Source organism: Echinops telfairi, unplaced genomic scaffold (genome assembly GCF_000313985.2).
Source record: "Echinops telfairi isolate 266 unplaced genomic scaffold, ASM31398v2 ScPeMD7_23;HRSCAF=83, whole genome shotgun sequence".
Taxonomy (NCBI): Eukaryota; Metazoa; Chordata; class Mammalia; order Afrosoricida; family Tenrecidae; genus Echinops; species Echinops telfairi.
This window is the reverse complement of record NW_022103920.1, coordinates 69630310-69636457: the sequence shown is the minus strand read 5'-3', so window position 1 is coordinate 69636457 and position 6148 is coordinate 69630310. Positions and strand designations below refer to the sequence as shown.

Sequence of the window (6148 nt, the reverse complement as noted above, 5' to 3'; positions counted from 1 at the left end):
CAACGAGACTGGAATCATGACTCTGCTCAAAGCTTCAACTATCTCGTACCTTTCTCTACTTTCTATCACTTGGCAAGACACCTGTGCAGTAAGTGGAGAACTTGGAGGGGAGCACAGAGGAGGACAGAAGAGGAAGCAGAACGCTTGGGGTGGGGGGTGAGGGCACGTGACAAATGGTGGCAGGATGCCACTGCCCTCTCAAGTATTCCACAATATTCCCCTCCTCCCACCAATTCCCAACAGCAAAAGACAGAACATCTAGGCAATCACTTCTATGCATGCACAGTTATGAATCACGTAGCCAACATGTGGTCTTCACGAGCAGTGAAACCTTAGGCATGGTGCGGTGATAAGGAAACCTACAAACCAAAGATGGGATGACCACCTTCATGCTGTCTTTACAGTCCCCGGTATGACCACAGCTTTGGGTGTAGCACGGAACTAAAACTAAACAATAAATATTGATATAATGACACGGGCTTTTTCAACGAGGCCTTTGTTCGTTTGGTATGTTATAACAGATTATGCCTTTCTCGGTAGATTCATTCCACAGATTTAAAACAATTGAATGCATCTGTTCTTACTTTCAGGAGAAAGACAAGGCGTTCTCTTCCCATAAAGAGTTACAGTCTCAGAAACCCACATGGGTAGTTCTACTCTGTCTTCTAGGATCACTACCAGTTAGAAGAGACTCAGTGGCAATGAGGTTTTTATTTTATTTCGTTCTTGCTTTGGTTCCTTTGAATTCAGGATAAATTAACAAACATTTAAGAAGAATTCTAAGAACCAGATCCTTTGAAGATGAGGAGAAGTGCTGTCTTTGGAACGCCTTTCAAATATGAATTTAGAATACCCATTACAGAAGTCACACAGATCCCTTAGCTGTGAATGTAAACTGCACTTCAAGGTGAATAAAACTTCTGTTTGCTTTCCTGCAAACTAATCCCTTTCTTCGTAGTAGAAAGACCTAGCGTCCAGGTTTTGTTTTTATGAAGACTTTTCCTAGGGTGTGTGAGAGAGAGGTGTCCTGGCTGGAAAAGAAGAGGATCATGTGTAAGATGGTCACATGCAAGAATGCTATCTACCAATATTTACACTCATATCATCGAATGTCTAGCTATTTCCATTCCTGGGGCTCGCTGCCATCTGTTTTACAAAAAAAATTCCAAATCTCAAGTACAATTTAAGGGCACCGTTTATTAAGTATTAAACAGCAACATCCAAAGACAAATCATTGGGGTAAAAGACGATTAGAGTGAGGTCTTCATGGCATCCAAGGGTTTGCAGCAAATCAGAGGCTAAAAGAACATGAGAGGGCAAAGGCAACTGTCACAAAAGCATGACTGGCAGCAGATCAATAGATCACAGTTAGAGGTGGAAATACAGAAGCAGGACTGGGACCATGAGGGAAACACAAACGTTACATTAGACAGAAGAACTCATAAGATTGGTTTAGGGCCCCCAGGCTGAGGCAGTCAGGATGTGACTCATACCTCTACGACCCTAGCACCCCCAATTCCATTAAAGGCACACCTGGGCAAGACCATAAAGGGTATGCTGCTTCTCCAAGGACTGGCTAGAGGAATGACAAAGGCAAAGAGATTCATGCTCCTGGTTAATGGTCAGAAGAAATGGGGGGTGAATTTAGGTGGAGACTCAAAAAAGATTTTAGGGTTTCTGCTGTGAAGTGTAGCCTTTTGCAACCAGGGTGATCAGAAATTTAAGCTCTAATACCCCGCCTCGCCCTCAAATCCTCAATTTCACTGAGACTTATATGAGGACAGGAGGAATATCGAATCTGAAATACTGTCTATACCGTCTGACACCTAGTAGATGCCTGAACTATTTAATATGGCTCGTTAGCCATGGTCTTTTTAAAAACTCACATATGGCCACTGACTGCATTCTAACTCATGGTGCCCCTTTAGGACAGGGCAGAACTGCCCCTTTGGCTTTCTAAGACGATACAGCTTTATGGAGCAGAAAGGCAGTTCCTTCTCCTCTGCAGTGGCTGACGGGTTTCTTAGAAGCCCACCCTGTACCCCACTACTCCATAAAAGATTCCATAGTCTTTATGACTTCCACCAAATTGTTGTTTGTTTTGTTTTAAAGAGCTGATCATCACTCCTGCATCATGCAATGTTTTTGCCTAAAAATCTTCTAATATTTAAACTCAAAGCTTGATTTTTTTTTTTCCACTTCAGTTCTTTAAGCTTTGTATAGGATGAGTGTCTTCTTCCTCTTTGGTTTCGTATATCTAAGTATTTGCACATTTCATTGCAATGCTTTGTCTTCTCAAGCTGCCTTTTGAAATTTTCTGTTTGGCTCTTCTACCTCATCATTTCTACCATTGCCTTAACTTAGCATATCTTTATTGTATTGCCTTTATTAGTTGATAGAAAGTATTTCTTATTCTGTTAACAAGTACTTACAATATCTGATACATATATCTTTTTAAAATCTATTTGGTGATCTAATGATATCCAGAAACACACTACACTGCACACACACACATAATTAAAAACAGAAACCTACTATACCTACCCTATATTTATTGACTCTCATCTGAAATTGCATTTGTGACAAAAATTAAAACTCCACTATCCAACATTAACAATGTACATCTGGCAGTAACAAAACCTGAGGTATAAGGCAAAGTAATGCTAGCTGTGAACGTTGAACTTTAGTGTCAGCGTGGCTGCGTCATGATTCCCAAAGAATCAGTAGTAATACAACGATGTAGTCAGACAGTTATGCAATGCAGTCATCTACAATTCTTGATCTAATGTAGCCATCTCCATTTGCACATATTGCAAACTTTCAAATAGTGATGTGGTCTTTGCAATCTAATCATGTCCATAAGTGAAAAGTGGTTGTATTGTGGACTTTGTTTTTCCACCGAAGTTATTTCAGAGTGAAAATTCCAGGATGCAAAGAAAGTAGCTATGATCGTTATATACTTAGGTCCTCCGGTGTAACGTGATTCTCTTTTTTAAATGTAACAAAGAGTGGGTGGGATTAGCATATTTGGTCAACTAATATAGAAGATCACTTTAATTCTGAAAATTAGCATAATCAGATATGTATTAGTTGCTGAAAAACTAGAAAAATATATATTCTTCTCCCTAGCATGTAATCATACTGAATATAATATAGAAAAAAGTTTTCATGTATGTTCTTTAAATAATAAATAGAAAAAAGACAACCTAACAGAAATTTTCCAACCATAAAAACAAAACTCACAGCTATCAAATCAATGCTGACTCATATCCACCCTATAGGACAGGGTAGAGCTACCCCAGTGAGTCCCTGAGACTGTAACTCGTTACAGGAGTAGAAAGCTACATGTGTCTATATTGCAGCTGCACAAACAAATAAAGACAAATTACTTAGAGCTGAATGTAAACCACACTCATTCTCCTGAGCTCTAAAAGCAAACCCTGTATCTTTTGTTGCTGACTCTTTTCCTATAAGGTTTTCTTGCCCAGAACAACTTATTCTTTCTCCTAATCATCATTGGGCTACTTCCTGATCTTTTCCCCTTGTTAGGGAAAACTTCCAGATGTTACAATCTGAGACTTGTACAGGTCCCAGATTTCCATGGACAGACATTTATTTCAATGTAGTTGGTATCTTTTGTAACACTTTGCATTTCACTTTATGTATTTAAAGTTTTTGTTTTCTCATAGTATGTGATATTAAAAAAAAAGGTTAAGGGAATTCTAACTTTAAGGGCCTAGAATGCTGTTAAAATTCTGTGTTGGAAATTCTCTTCTGTTTCTTTACTCTAGTAAAGGGCAGATTTTTAGAGGGCTGGAAATCAGCAGGATTCACACTGTATTCCCCCTATTTCACACATTACTTGTACTAAAAGAACAGGGAATAAGAGATATTTGTAAGAGGGAGAGACCTACATAAGGATGAATGAGTTATACCAAAGTAGTAACCCTGGCTATTTTATGTTGCACCATAGCTATTTGATAGTTATAGATTAATAATAATTTGGATAAATATTATGAGTTAATCAGTATGATTGATAGAAAACTGGTTTCATATATTGGATTTATGGAAAGAAGCTTAGGACATGATTAACATTTTAAAGTCCTATAGATAATTGTTGCATCTCCAACTTTAAGTTATCAGTTCTTCTTCTTCATACAATATTGGCCCTAGAGAAGATGAGCATAAGAGGCCTAATTCGTAGAATTAAATCTGGGTAACACTGGTTTCCTAGTGACTCAGCAAAGAGGTCCTTGTGGTCCAGGGCACAGTGCCACTGAACATAACTATTGCTCCACAAATCTCCATGTCTCAGGCTTTGCTTCCCTGGCATCAATTACCCCATTGTCATTAAGAAAAGTATTTTACAATGAAAATTAGAGAACAGAAAGAAAAGGAGATACAGTGATAATTATTTTGCATCTAATATATGTTAAATGTGCTGGAAAAATTAAAACAAGTCAAAGTATGACTTTGAGTATATCCCACCTGAATTTAGAGACCAGCTCAAGAAGAGATCTTTTTTTTTTTAAAACACTGATGCCTTTAATGTGGTGTTGGAAATTAGATTTTCTAAAACACCAGGACTATGAATATATGAGTGCTCAAACTGATCTTCAATGAACCATCTTTGATAAACATCTGCATCTTTTACACTTTGTAAACATCAAAGGCCTTGAAGAGCAATTGCTCAACAAATATATATATATTTTTTTAATGCCACTTTCTCATCACAACAGTCCTGAAGTCTTAAGGTAATAGCCAACTAGTGAATTTCTTCCTCGGGTTTCAAGAAAAGATCTTAATTTATAACCAATAATGACCAAACCAGACAAGTGGTGGTAATGACAGTAAGGACATCACATATGAAAAGCAAAGAGTCATTTAAAAAAGAAATAAAAGACCAAAATGAGTGTCAGAAGAGACTGGGCAACTGGCTCTTGAACGCAGAGAACCGAAAGCGCCTGGCAGACACGATGAAGGACTGAAAGCGGCCCAGGAGACTTCACTGTCCCAAGAAGAGCCTCCAACCATTTCAAGAGGTAGCATATGATCAACGACCGATAGTCCCAAAGAATTATTATAAACATAAAAGGAGATATTCAAGGCAGTAGATTTAATACAATGCTTAACATATAGTCGTAATCCAATTAAAGATGACTAAAGATGAGTCTTTCTACTCCCAGAGAGAGTTAAGTGTCAGAAACCTACAGGGGCAGCTCTATTCTACACTGCCCAAGAGGGTCGCTGTGAGCGAAAATCCACTCGATGACGGTTGAGTGTGGTTTTCTTAGGTTCTCCCTCACACCTCTTACTTGGTCTGAATTTACAGGGAGTGTATCTTCAAAATGAGCTCAGTGGTATAGTGTCCTGTTGATATGCTTATTGAGCTGCCAACTACAAAGTGAGCTGTTTAAACCTACCAACTGCTCTAAGACAGAAAGATGAAGCTTTCAGTTGATTCACAGCCCTGGAAACCCTATAGATGGTTGCTATGAGTCAGGACTCAATAGCAGTTTATGCTTGATGTGTGGTGTATCTCTTCAAAACAATAAGACAGCTCACTTTGTGTATGTGCTACCAATTTAAATGCTCTTTCATAAACCCTTTCCTGATCATTATCAAACAGAAGTTCTTGGGTTTTTTCCCCACTTTTTCTTGTCTCAGATTCCACTGACCTTTATACATTATCTGCTATTGGAATGTATCCTTATTGTGTGTTCAAAGAAAAAGCAGTGCCATTTAAATTATAGTAAGCTAATGGTGAGGCACATTTCACTTCAAACATGAAAAGTAGATTTATTAGGATCACTTAAATATTATATTTTTGTTATGTAAATAATTTTGTTATATTATATAATCCACAGTTTTTCCTGCCTTGGAACACATGCAGGGTTGTCATACTCGTGCAAGAGTTGTTGGCCTGGTCCACCCATGGGAGTGTGTTTTTTCTAAGGAGTTCTGCCTCTCAGCTGCTGAGCAAAGCTACTGTGTTAGACAGGGTTCTCTAGAGAAACAAAAGCAGGACACTTATGATTTGATAGATGATAGATAGATGGTAGATAGATAGATAGATAGATAGATAGATAGATAGATAGAAGATAGATGATAGATAGATAGAAGATAGATGATAGATAGATAGATAGAT

The 6148-nt window shown here is 38.1% G+C and overlaps 1 pseudogene; it reads left to right on the top strand.

The window, feature by feature from the left end:
- Positions 1–16: 16 nt before the first annotated feature.
- The window catches only part of LOC101662233, a 15690-nt pseudogene continuing 9558 nt past the window's right edge, over positions 17–6148 (top strand).